This window comes from Pelodiscus sinensis, chromosome 1, assembly GCF_052426305.1.
Source record: "Pelodiscus sinensis isolate ZL-2025 chromosome 1, ASM5242630v1, whole genome shotgun sequence".
Lineage (NCBI taxonomy): Eukaryota > Metazoa > Chordata > Testudines > Trionychidae > Pelodiscus > Pelodiscus sinensis.
In genome coordinates, this window is record NC_143052.1 from 166,076,553 (window position 1) to 166,089,142 (window position 12,590).

General features: G+C 45.6%; 1 protein-coding gene across 5 annotated transcripts in view; it reads right to left on the reverse strand.

Moving 5' to 3' along the window:
• The window catches only part of RIOX2 (ribosomal oxygenase 2), a 32,396-nt gene extending 25,753 nt beyond the window's left edge, over positions 1-6,643 (reverse strand). For 3 of the 5 annotated variants that reach the window (XM_075909014.2, XM_075909024.2, XM_075908992.2), the window contains exon 1: positions 6,489-6,643. The gene's annotated coding sequence lies outside the window, so the exon portion shown is untranslated. Of the gene's footprint in view, positions 1-4,297; positions 4,442-6,377 lie in introns of all 5 variants that reach the window. The other 2 variants (XM_075908997.2, XM_075909004.2) reach the window with 2 other exon arrangements.
• Positions 6,644-12,590: the final 5,947 nt, after the last annotated feature.

Sequence of the window (12,590 nt, forward strand, 5' to 3'; positions counted from 1 at the left end):
AGTGCTGGGGGGAGCCAGTTTAAAAATCGGTTCCCCCTCCAGCACTGATTCCACAGGGGGCAGAGGCGCAATGGGGGAAACAGAGTGAGCTGGGACTGAGCAGTCCCGGCTCCCAGATGCTGTGCCTCAGCTTTATAAATTTAGTAAGAGTCTGGCAGCTCTTACTACATTTAAAAAGCAGAGCTGCAGCGAACCCTCTTATCGACTAATAGAGTAGGCAATGGAAATTCCATCGACTCCTCGAGTCGCTTACTAACCACTATTTAACATCCCTAATAGGGATGTAATAGTACAGTCGATTAACCAATAAGCAAAAGCTTATCAATTAATACTACAGACTACATGCATTCTCCCCTCCCCCGCTAGTAAATTTTTTTGCTGGCTGGCCAGCAGTCTGACTCAGGCTTGGCTTGCGTTGGGTCCGGGACCTACCCCCACTATGCCTCTGCATTTAAAATGTATTAGGAGCCAAGCAAGCAGACAGCCCAGCTCAGTTTCGGCTCACACCAGGTCCGGAAGCTTAGACATCCACCCCGGACATGAGCTGCTGCCACCCCACTCTCCTGCCCCTGTATCGGAGGCAACAGCGTAGGGCAACAGGCAGCCGGTCCACAAGGAGAGCTGTTTTTTAAACTGGTTCCTCTCGCAGACCAGCTCCTACCTGGCACCCCACACGGCTGCCTCTAATACAGAGGCAGCAGCACAAAGTGGCGGGGGGGGGGTCCTCGGGAGTAAGGTTGGAGGGCACTGGCTGCCAGCCCCATGCCCAGGAACTACAGAATAGTTGAGTAACTGACAAGAATTCATTACGTTAATCGACTTCAATTAACCAATATTTAACATCCCTAATATAACCCCTGTAGTGCAAATGCAGTTCTGCCAGGATCAAAATGCTCACACAGGAGTAACTTATTCCTGTACAGGAATGGAAATAAGCTATACAGGTATAACTGTCCACAACTGAAGTTATAATTATTTTGATACAAAGTCACATAGAAGTGTTTTGGTCAGGCGATCAACACACAGAGTGGGTGCAGACCAGAACTAAGGGCTCGGAAATTGAAAATCAAGACAGACATCCCACATTTAATTTTTTCTCTTCAGAATTTTACGATTTTTCAACGCCACCCATCCCATGACTTTGGGGAGCACTGGAGGGTTAATTTAGGATTGCTGACTGTCTGAGGTTGGCAATACTAGTGCCTCATTTATTTCTGCCTTCAACCTCACAGGCTTGCCTTTACAAAGAAAGTTTGCCGCTTCTAATTTTTGTCAGTAGCACTGAAGCCATAGGCTGACCTTGGTAAAGCCTCCCATGCCTTCCAACAGGAGGGATGGGGGAAGTTAAGCCAACCTGTCCTCTAGGAAGACGGTGGCCTTTTTGTCACCACTGGAGACCCAGAACACACAGGTGCTGGAATGATACTTTAGGGCTGGCTGCTGGGTCACTCCAGCTTCTACCACTGTGCTGTCTTCTGCTGTGGAGAGAATGGGAGAGGGGCCAATCCCTGCTGCCATCCCACACCAGGCCTTCCAGTAATCCCCCGGTTCACGTTACTTGGGGGGAAGAGGCTTTGGGCAAGAAGGCAGAGCAAGGTTGAGGTTTGAGGAAAAGGGTAGAGCGGGGGCAGGACCTGTGATGAGAGTGTCACCCTTGGCCCCATGCCTGGGGGACATTGGGAGGTTGCAATAACAAGGACTGATGTACAGCCACTCTGAAATCCTAGCACCTCCAGCTGCTACCTCTGAGAAGAAGTGTAATTATATTAACATTTTGCAGACTAGGAAACTAAGAGAAACACAGGGACTCGACAAGCTCACAAGTCAGTGGCACAGCTGCAAGCAGAATTCAGGAGTTCTTCACTCCCAGACTGTGATCAAACTGCACAATGTTTGTAGAACACACACTCTTCACCCTCCAACAGGTAGTGTTAGTGATTAGGGCTACATTCACAATATGTAGATTCTGCAATTCTCAGGATCCTCAGCTCTGCTTCAGAACATATTACATTCTATTTTTGTGATTTGTGAGTCACTATGACATCCCCTTTGAAGAGGCTGAGTGAGTGAGTCATGATGTCCCTTTGGGACTGCAAGTATTTAATTTGGTTTTAATATTCCCTTAATGGTCTAAGTCATGGATTCCAAGGCCAAATTATCACAATGGTCTAAATATGACTTCCTTTATAACAAAGACCATAGAACTGTCCCAAGCTAATCACTACAGCATATACTTTAGAAAAAACAAATCTTGATTTTAAAATTGTCAGATATAGAGAATCCACCACAACCCTTGGTAAATTGTTCCCATGGCTAATTGCTCTCAACATTAAAAATGTACACCTTATTTCCAGTCTAGCTTCAACTGACAGCCACTGGTTTTTGTTATACCTTTTAGGGATGTAAAAACCCATTAAAATAGTGAATTGGTTAAACAATTAAAATTTTATTATTTAACCAGTTCACCACCCCAGGTGGGAAGGCTGCTCTGGCAGTGCTGGTTAACAGGTTACCATGTAAGCAGGCTGATAATCCTACTACTTACCAGGTAACCAGTTAAATGCTTACATCTCTAATGCCTTTCTCTGATAGACTGAAAAGACTTATTAAATACTAGATTATTTACCCAGCATTGCTCAGATCTTTCGGGGGAGGGGTCTGGGAGAGTGTGTGTGGGGGGGGGAGCAGGGTTTTGAGAGGGTGGGGGCAGCTATCAGCTACTCCCCAGGGCTGGTCCAGGATGGTGGGGGCCATGCTGCCCAGACACCAGCTACTCTGCAGCTCTCCATAGCTGCCAGGGAGGCAGGGACTTCTCTCCTGGGCCAGCCAGGGCAGTGGGAACCTGTCCCCTGGACTGGCTAATGGCTGCTCAGCAGTTCTCTGGGGCAGTTGGGGTGCGCTTGCTTGCCAACCACTCTGGTCATTCTGGGGCATAACTGTCCCTGCTATCACAGCCCTCCCTTTCCGTTTGATGAGAAACAATCACATTCCATTCACATCCCATTGTCCTGGCACAGCCAACCCCCGACCTTGCTTTAAGTGAGGATAGGAGAAAGCTGCACACCAAATTTGGTGGCCCTAGCTCTTACCGTTTAAGAATTCTTGAACTCACAGACAGATGCACAAACCCTCTCAAATACATAGCAAATTTGTTCCCCACGTAGATTCTTATAAGACAGGAACAAGTCACCTCTTTACCTTCTCTTTGTTCAGGTAAATATGGCACTCCTTGAGTCTACTCCGATCAGGCCACTGTTCTCAAACTGCAGATTGGGACCCCAAAGAGAATCACAACCCAATTTTAATGGGGTCACCAGGGCTGACTTGCTAGGACCTGGGGTCAAAGCCGAAGCCTCAGCTCCATTGCCTGGGGCTAAAGTGTGAGGGCTTCTGCTCTGGGTGGCAGAGCTCAGATTTCAGGCCCTCTGCCCAGGGCTGAAGCTCTCAGGCTTCAGTTTTGCCCTCCATGGGGTAGTGGGGCTTTGCCTTTGACCCCAACAGAGTTCCTCCCTCTGGGGTCCTGTATTAATTTTTGTTGTCAGAGAGGTTTCACAGTGCAATGAGGTTTGAGAATCCTGCCATAAGACACATTTTCTAAACCTTTACTAACTCTTTTGGCTCTTTTCTGAGCTCTCTCCAATTTATCAACATCCTTCTTGAATTGTGGGCATCAGAACTGGACACAGTATTCCAGCAGCAATCACACTAGTGCCAAATGTAAAGGTAAAAAACCTCTCCACTCCTACTCGAGTCCCATTTTTATGCAACCAAGGATTACACTGGCTTTTTTGGCCACAGCTTCTCACAGAAAAGCTCACATGTTGCTGATGATTCACCAGGATTCCCAAATCATTTCAGAGTCACTGCTTCCCATGGGAGAGAACATCCGCCCACAACCTGCACAGCTGCCTCTGATACAGAAACAGCAGCGTGAAACTCCCTAGGATCTGGTGGGTGCCTGAAGCCAGCTTTTAAGCTGACTCCCTGCACAGACCAGGAGCCTGCATGTAACCATGAAGGTTAACGGATCAGGTAGCCTGTATGCAGTTACACTTTCACATCTGTAGATCACACCTCAGCAGGGTCATCTCAGGCCTTCAGTCTTGCATGGCAGACAAACAGTATTCCATACATAAAGAATATGGGAATGTGGGGTTTCAGATGAAACTTAATGAATAGCTGTTCTGATACTTCCCCACAATGTGTAACTGGGTGCAGTTGGTTGCTGCATTCTGCCACAGAGAGATGGGCATTTTGGCAGAGTTATATGTATGAAGTAATATTAGTATTCTGGTACCTGGGATGAAAGGTGCTACCAATGGAAGATATGATGCAGTCTGCATATAGTCTTGTTGTTTAACAATGCATGAAGCCTCTACCTCAACCCCAAACACTTTAATAGGGAGGATTTTCATCATATTACTCCCCTCTTCTTTATCTCCTGCACATTAAACAGAACATTTTAATTGTTACTGGCCTGGCCTCAGAATGCCTGGCCTCAGAAAGATCAGATTTTCAGTAAATGTAGCTAAAATCAATTCCCCTGAATATACACAAACCAACAACAAATTTCCATACATTACAGACATTTACAGATGGGCAGAGTAAGAAAAAAGCTGCTTGAAAACTTACCAGAGTTTGATTGGAAGATATGTACTTTGTTGCTACACAAAGTTGACAGCATGTGTGCGCATCAGCAGTTATAAAGTTTTCACTTTTTGAATCCCAACATCTATGGTCATTCAATAATTACTGTCAGGCATCCCTCCTTCCCCCAGTTCCCAACAACTATGGAAATTTAATTTGATACAAATTATTTAAAAATGCTTAGGGCTCATAATTTTGCACAACTGTGAATCATTAAATAGGGGTGGGGGAATGCTTTAAAACAAACATTAAAAATAAAAACCACATCCTGTCAAGCCCATGGTGCCCCAGACATCCCTCCACCCAATCTTGGCCCTGACTAAGAAGTTCCAGGAACCACAATCAGGTGCAACAGAACAAGAGGGGAGGGGGAGAACAGAAGAACAAGGATTTTGACCCCATTTTAAATTTAGCTGTCCTCACTAGGGATGTAAAATCCTGTTTAAACTGTTAACTGGTCAAACTATATGTTCAACCAGTTAACTGCCTGCCAACTCACAGGTAGGGGTCTGCTGCAGCCCAGCTAGGACAGGCCTGCCACATCACAGGTGGGGGCCTGCTCCAGCTGGGCCAGGCACCAATTAACCAGGCATGGGGGGCAAATTATAGGGGCAGAACCAAGAATATTTCTGGCCCTGGTGCTGGGCTCCATCAAAACTCACCACCTGCCCCCTGCAAGCTCCCTCTGCATGTTCTCCAGCCCAACCCCAAGGTGATTTAAATTGCCACCAGCAGCGCAGTGGGGTTTGAGTGGCTTCTGGATGCTAGCCCCCTCTCCCCGTGGTCCCTGTGGTCAAAAGGTGGAGGTGCAGGGGTCTCCGTGTCATGTGCTGTTCCAGCTTGTAGAACAGGGGAGGCCCAGAGACCCTGCTCCAGAGACAGGGATGCACAGGCAGGTGTAATGAGATCACTCTAGTCCCAGGCTGTGTCTACACTGTAGGCTTTTTGCTCGAGAACAACTGTTTGTGCGCAAAAAATTGCAGAGCATCTACACTGCATGCACGTTCTTGCTCAAGTATATTTACAGTACAGCGCCAGAAAACACGGCTTCTTCCTGATAAGCTATTCCTCTCCCCGTGAGCAAGAGCTCTTCCACAAGAAGGCAGCGTAGACAAGCAACATGAATTTCTTGCGCAAGAAACCCCTCTGGCTAAAATAGCCTCCAGAGCTTTCTTGCACAAGAGAGCATCCACACTGCCATGGCTGCTCTTGTGCAAAAGCACATGGCAGTGTGGACACGTTCTTGTGAAAGACCTTTTGCACAAGAACTCTTGTGCAAAACCGTTCTTGTGCAAGAAGCCTGCAGCGTAGATGTAGCCCCACTGTGCTGCTGGTGGATCTCCCCCCACCCCACCCACCCCTGGCATTTTATATTACGGGGGGAGGGGGGAGGAAGGTTTCTAGGATCCCCTCTCTCACCCGCAGGAGCAATTGCCAGAGAGTGGTGCCCCCAGGTAAGTGTGAGCCACCAACTCCCCCACACCCTCGTGTACCCCAGCCTGCACTTCCCCCCCACTCTCCCAACCTTGTCTCCAGCTCCCTCCCCCATCCCCCGCCCCCATCCCCCTCTCAGAGCCGTAGGTAGGTGGGAGGGGGGAGGGTGCGGGCTTCGCTCATTCTGGCACCACCAAGGTTTTTGCAAACCCTTCTCCGCGGCCGGCAGGGAAGGGCTGGCGCGGGGGCACAGGGGAGAGACAGCGGCTTGCCCCGGGGGAGGTGGCTACGCTCACCGGGGGCCCGGACTCCTCCAGCGGCTGCAGCAGTGGCCCGCGCGGGAGGGCTGCTCGCCACGTGGCTGCCCAGGGCGGGGAAAGGCCCGAGCCGCCGGCGCACACACTTACCAGGCCGGCGGCCGGGCGCGCTCCGGTGCGTGGGGGCGGGCGGAAAGGGGGGCACCGGGGCCAGGAGGCGACTGATCCGCGCGGCTCTTCCCCCGCAGCTGTGCCTGTCACATGGGCTCGGCTCCTCCCCTCCAGCCCAGCAGCTGGGGGGGGGGGGGGGGAAGGAGTTTTGGCAGGTCACAGGCTGATCCCCTGGGAGGGGGCCGCGACAGCGGGTGGAGGACGGCGGCGCTCTTTGGTGGATTTCAAATACCACCCCGTGGCTTGCCAATGGCCTCCAGTAAGCAACGTTGCAGCCCGCTCCTGTCCATACGCGTGGAGGGGAGGTTGAGTTAAAAGTTGTGTTTGCATGAAGTTACCGTCCCGCACCTTACACCAGCCGTGAGTCAGGGCCCTTGTGATCATGCAGTTTTTAAAGACAATAAAAGTGGTGTCTCCACGCGTCGATCGGTTCGCTGGAGACACGAGGGCTATAGACTACCTCCCTCCCTCCCTCGTTTTAAGCTGTGTGTGTTTTAAAACACTTATCCTTAAAAATCTTCTCCTTTCCCACGCAGAGTTCTCGGAGCTGAGGTTGTGAAGAAAACACACCACAAACATCTCAGTAAAATCACCATCGACACACAGCAAGTAATAAAGCCACCAGTGACTGTGGGCTCAAGCCTGCAGCCACTTGTGTGCTTAACTTCAAAGCACCCAAGCACTCTAATTGGACAGCTCGTGTGCTTCAAGCAGAGCATGATTAGCCAAACGGTATTTGCAGGATTGGGGCCAAAAACCTTACAGCACAGCTTAATGTATTCGGTATATATTGCAGACAAACTATTCCAGCACTGTTTTAGAGAGAGTTTTCAAATATTTCATTAGAACCATACTTTGTATCCCTTCTCTTATGAAAGCTTAGGCCCACCCTAAAAACTTGTTTTGCAAAGGCATGTACATTACCTACTTTGTTAAATACTGATACATTTAAGCATAGGCTTAAAATTAAGGATGTGCTGAAAAATTGCTGATGAGGCTTTAGTTAAACAAAATATGTGTGAGAAAATATTTTCTGGATGTCTACAAAGAAACAACAGTTTGAGGACTGAGATATCTGAGATATAGGTGAGTAGCAGGTGGGTGAGATTCTGTGGCCTGCGTTGTGCAGGGCATCAGACTAGATGATCATAATGGTCCCCTCTGACCTTAAAGTCCATGAGTCTATGAGTTTTTCTATATAGAATGTCAGGATTTTACAGACTAATTTCTCATGCCATTCCCTGGCTAGAAGAGAAAGTTGGTCATATTGGAAAGGGGAGGAAATTTCTCTTTCTGAATGTAACAAAACTCCCATGCATGCAGGTACAGGAGATACCAGCCTGTAAAACACTTGCCAACAAGGACTTAACAAACATTTGAACTATCTCACCCATTACCAAGACAGTTTCCCCAATTATCACCTCTAATACCATTAACTCACAAACATCCCACTCTCCCTACCTCTAATATCATCAATTCACAGACACTTACCTTCCTTCCTCTCCCCCCCCCCGCATCCCCCTCCTGTTCTGCAATGTGACTTGTCCTTTTCATATTTGTTCATTTTTTTAATTGTATCCTTTGGTATATATGGTTGTGACTACTTTCTTCCACTATTTGATCTGAGGAAGTGGGTCTGGCCCACGAAAGCTCATCATCTAATAAACCATCTTGTTAGTCTTTAAAGTGCTACATTGTCCTGCATTTTGCTTCAACTACCCCAGACTAACACGGCTACATTTCTATCACTGTAAAACAGAAGGCATTCTAACTTTATTCCATGATTCTGCATTTTATCACTTGGATAACTCCTCCACATATTTACCCCATATAATACTAAGTGGAGGCAACATTCATAGCAAATACATTTTAACATGCATCTTTGACCACCTCTGTCCACTAAAGCCTTGCCTAGATTGATAAAAGAGCTAACAGGATATCAACTAAGAGCTAACAATCTTAGCTAATAAAATTATAACTACATCTTTGCCCCTACTGTAGACACAACTTAATGCCTTTTGTGCATGTTGACTGGTGGTGGTCTAGCCTCATGGAATAGTAATACAATTTCAACCATAGTTTGTTTTCCTAATCTGGACAAGGGCTAATGCATTTCAATATTATTTATTCCAATGCTCTAAGATTCTAGCAGCCACCCATTTTAGAAAAAAATCTCTACTTGCCAGTAAAATAGTTCCTCCTCCTCTGCCCAAACCAACCTGGAAACTACATTATAAGAATTCACAATAGATAATAAACCACACTAATACATCAAACAAGATAGAAAATCCCATTTTAATTTCAGGAGCTTCAGGGGGTAGCTGAGTTAGTCTGTTACAGAAAAAAACAACAAATGGTCTGGTAGCACTTTATAGACTAACAAAACATGTAGATGGTATCATGAGCTTTCGTGGGCACAGCCCACTTCTTCAGATGACTGGAGTCACCTATAAAGTGCTCCCAGACCAATTTTAATTTGTTTGGGGGACAGGTTTCCTGTACAGAATCAATATAAATTTAAAAATTTAAACTACAATCTTCTATATCTCCAGAGCTGAGCCTTGAACCATTCTAATAACAATTTCAGCATCACTGTGTCCATAAGAATGCTTTGGGAGTGAACTCTCAAGCTAGTCTGGACAAGAGATATTGTGCCGCTGTAGCATTTTTGGTGAAGCCACCCTGAGCTGACAGGAGAGCTCCCACTTCCCTGAGCTGCTCTCCTGCTGACATAAGCACTGTCCACACCAGCACTTAAGTCGGTGTAACTTACACTGCTCAATGGAATATTCACATCCCTAAGAGAAAAAAATTACACCAACATTAGTGGGAGCACATACAAGCCCCCATACAGTTACATATTCTCATAAGGATTTATGACACTTTTACTTTCATTATCTGTACTTGTGAATGAAACCTCATTTACCTGAATGTTTGCAAATGACTTCCCACAAATGGTGTGTCCACACTGCAAAAACTAACTGTACTGTCTGTCACTTTCCCGATCTAGAAGACACATACTTCAAAAGGATTCTGTGAAGATTAGTAACTTGATGTTTGTAGAGCTCTGTGAAGATGAAATGTCATCTATAAGTGCTGTCATTTATTAATCATACATGTAATGGGTTTGTGAACAAAGTCTTTCTGCAGCCCTTTGAAAATTTGCTGCAACATGTTCAGCATCAACTCCTATTGCATCATCAAAACATGATAAGCTTCCCAGCCAATGCATGCAGCATGTGTATTCAGCCTGTCTGAGGAAACAACATGTCTGTGCTTCAGGATTTTAACTTAGCATTTATATTGCTTTTTCTGTTGAAAGCACTTTACCAATGGCTACTTCTGTATTTGCTTTTTTCCACCAAGAAAAACAACTGCTTTCTAACTGGAATGAGTAGCTTTCAGAACAAATTAAACTAACCTGGTACATCAGAAGATTAAAGAAAATTGTTCAATAAAAGGAAATACAGAAATGACTTTTTCCTCTCCTTTCCTAAACATCTTCACCTGCTTTCCCACTTTTGGAGTTGTACATCAATATTATGGAACATTTGCTATCAGCTGGTCAGTAAGAATGTTAGAATAGGAATAGTGGTAGAAATGTAGCCGTGTTAGTCTGGTGCAGCTGAAACAAAAAACAGGACTGTGTAGCACCGTGGTCCCCAACATGGCGCCCGCGGGGGCATTTCCATGCGCCCGCCAGGTGCTCGGGGCTGGCCTGACACCGGGCGCATGGCGGGGGGAGCGCCGGCCCCGGGCACGCGGCGCTGGGCGGGGGGAGCGCCGGCCCCGGGCATGCGGCTATGGGGGGGGCCGCCCCCGGGGCACAAGTGTCCCCGCCCCCTGGCGCCCAGCGGGCGAACGGCCACGCCCCCTGGCGCCCAGCAACCTTGAAAGGTTGGGGACCACTGGTGTAGCAAGACTCCAAGATGGTTTAATAGGTGATGAGCTTTCGTGGGCCAGACCCACTTCCTCAGATCAAATAGTGGAAGAAAATTGTCACAACCATATATACCAAAGGATACAATTAAAAAAATGAACACATATGAAAAGGACAAATCAAATTTCAGAACAGAAATGGGATGGAGGGGGAAAAGTGGGGGGGAGGTAAATGTCTGTGAGCTAATGATAGTAGAGGAGTTATTAATTACAATCAAGAAGTTCCAGTGATGATATGTAAACTGACAGCTGAGAATTATCCTTCAGCTACTGGGAAAATGTGTTCCAGTACAGCAGACAACAATTTGTATTGTGAGTGATGTTTTTACAGTAGTTCATAGGGTTTAAAATTTGGGAAAACACAACTGGAACAATTAGATGGGATCTCAAACAGACTGGAACATATGTGCAGGGTAGAGTGAGCAATATGTGGAAAGTGATGGTGTTTAATAAGGATCCTGTTCTAGCTTTTTTTTTACATAACAAATCTGCTCAGCCTGAGGCCTAGCATACTAATACCAGGGCTTTTTTGTAGGATCTGTGTCTCTTATTTTTACTTTACCAACACTGTTATTCCAAATGCACAGTTGTGCTTTGCGTGACAGCTTTTCCTGGAACAGTATCAAACAATATTAGTGCTGGTAATTTATTTGGGAGTAAAGTCGTTGCCAAAAAAAACCTACTCACTCCATGGATTATCAGTTCAGGACATGTCTACACAAGGAAATTATTTTGAAATAACTTATGTAAAAATAAAACTCCCAACATAAGTATTTCAAAATAGCGTGTCCACACTAGAGGGAAGCCTTGAAATTAGTCCGAGGAAAGCTCCCTTAATGTGCATGTGTTACGCAACTTAGAGCCACGGGAAGCAATGGGGAGTAGTTATTTCAAAATAGCAACAGTGGAGCATCGACACTAGCACTATTTCAAAAGAACTATTTCAAAATAAGTGTTATTCCTCACGTAAAGCAGGAGGGTTTTTGTTTTTTATTAACCAGCCCCTTGTTTTGAAATAACAGGCTTGGTAGTGTGGATGCTCCGCTTGTTATTTCGAAATAAGGGGAGTTATTTCAAAGTAACTCCCTAGTGTAGACCAGGGCCCAGTGTGCAGTGATTCACCAACTTTTTGCAAATCTATATTTGAGTCTTGACATGCTTTTTATAAAGGAGATCATCATTCTATGAACAAGTAGAATCACAGCAGTAAAATCATACATGCCAGAAAGTGATTCATGTTTTCAACTTTATTTCCATTTCCTTTATTTAACACAGCAGTGGCAGGCATATAGCTTTTGACATTTTCTACCAGCACACAGCTCCACATTGAATTCATTTTATTAATGAGACACAAACAAAAAATTCCTATGGAGAGCGCTACAAATCTGGGAAAGTCACACGTTATTCCACAATTACTTGAATTTTTTTTGCAGTTGTTTAGCTTCTTTTTTTGCCTTGATGTCCTATATTTGACATGCCATTGCCTGAACAAAGGGAAATCCATGCAGGATCCTTCAGGGGATTGACAGGATGAGACCATGACTATGCTTCTGCATAACTTTTTCCTTTAATTTCCTCCATGTTGTAGTTCTCATGCTTAGTGATCTTCAGTGCCTTGATCTACAATCAGACTCCTGGGACCATGAAGCCATTCGCAGCATCTCCCCACTGTAACTTTCAACTTCCATGGAATAAAAATCCAAACTGATGTGTACAATAAAAAATAGAAGAATGAGACTCATGTAACAAGGGGGATTTTTTTCCTTTTATAAAGTTTTCTAAAATTCCAGCCTTCAGAGTTCAATTTTCCAATCTGAATAATTTACGGTCGCAGGAAGAGAACAGCAGGTTTGTGTGAGGCTGAATTAGATGGAGTCCAAAATGAATGAGACATGAAATATGGTAAAAGGTCTGCTTCTTGTACCAGCCCATGCATCCAGCTAAGAGACTGCCCCAGGCCATTAAAATACTGTTCCCAGGGTGCGTACTGTTACATACTGTCTTCAACATTTCAAAGAACGATGATAAAAGACTACTCCAAAACATGGGTGGTTTCATGGAAGTCAGAGACATCTTGAGATTGTGTAAAGACCTTAATGATAAACAATGCACAGAACTCCATCCAGCTCACTTCCTGCCTAT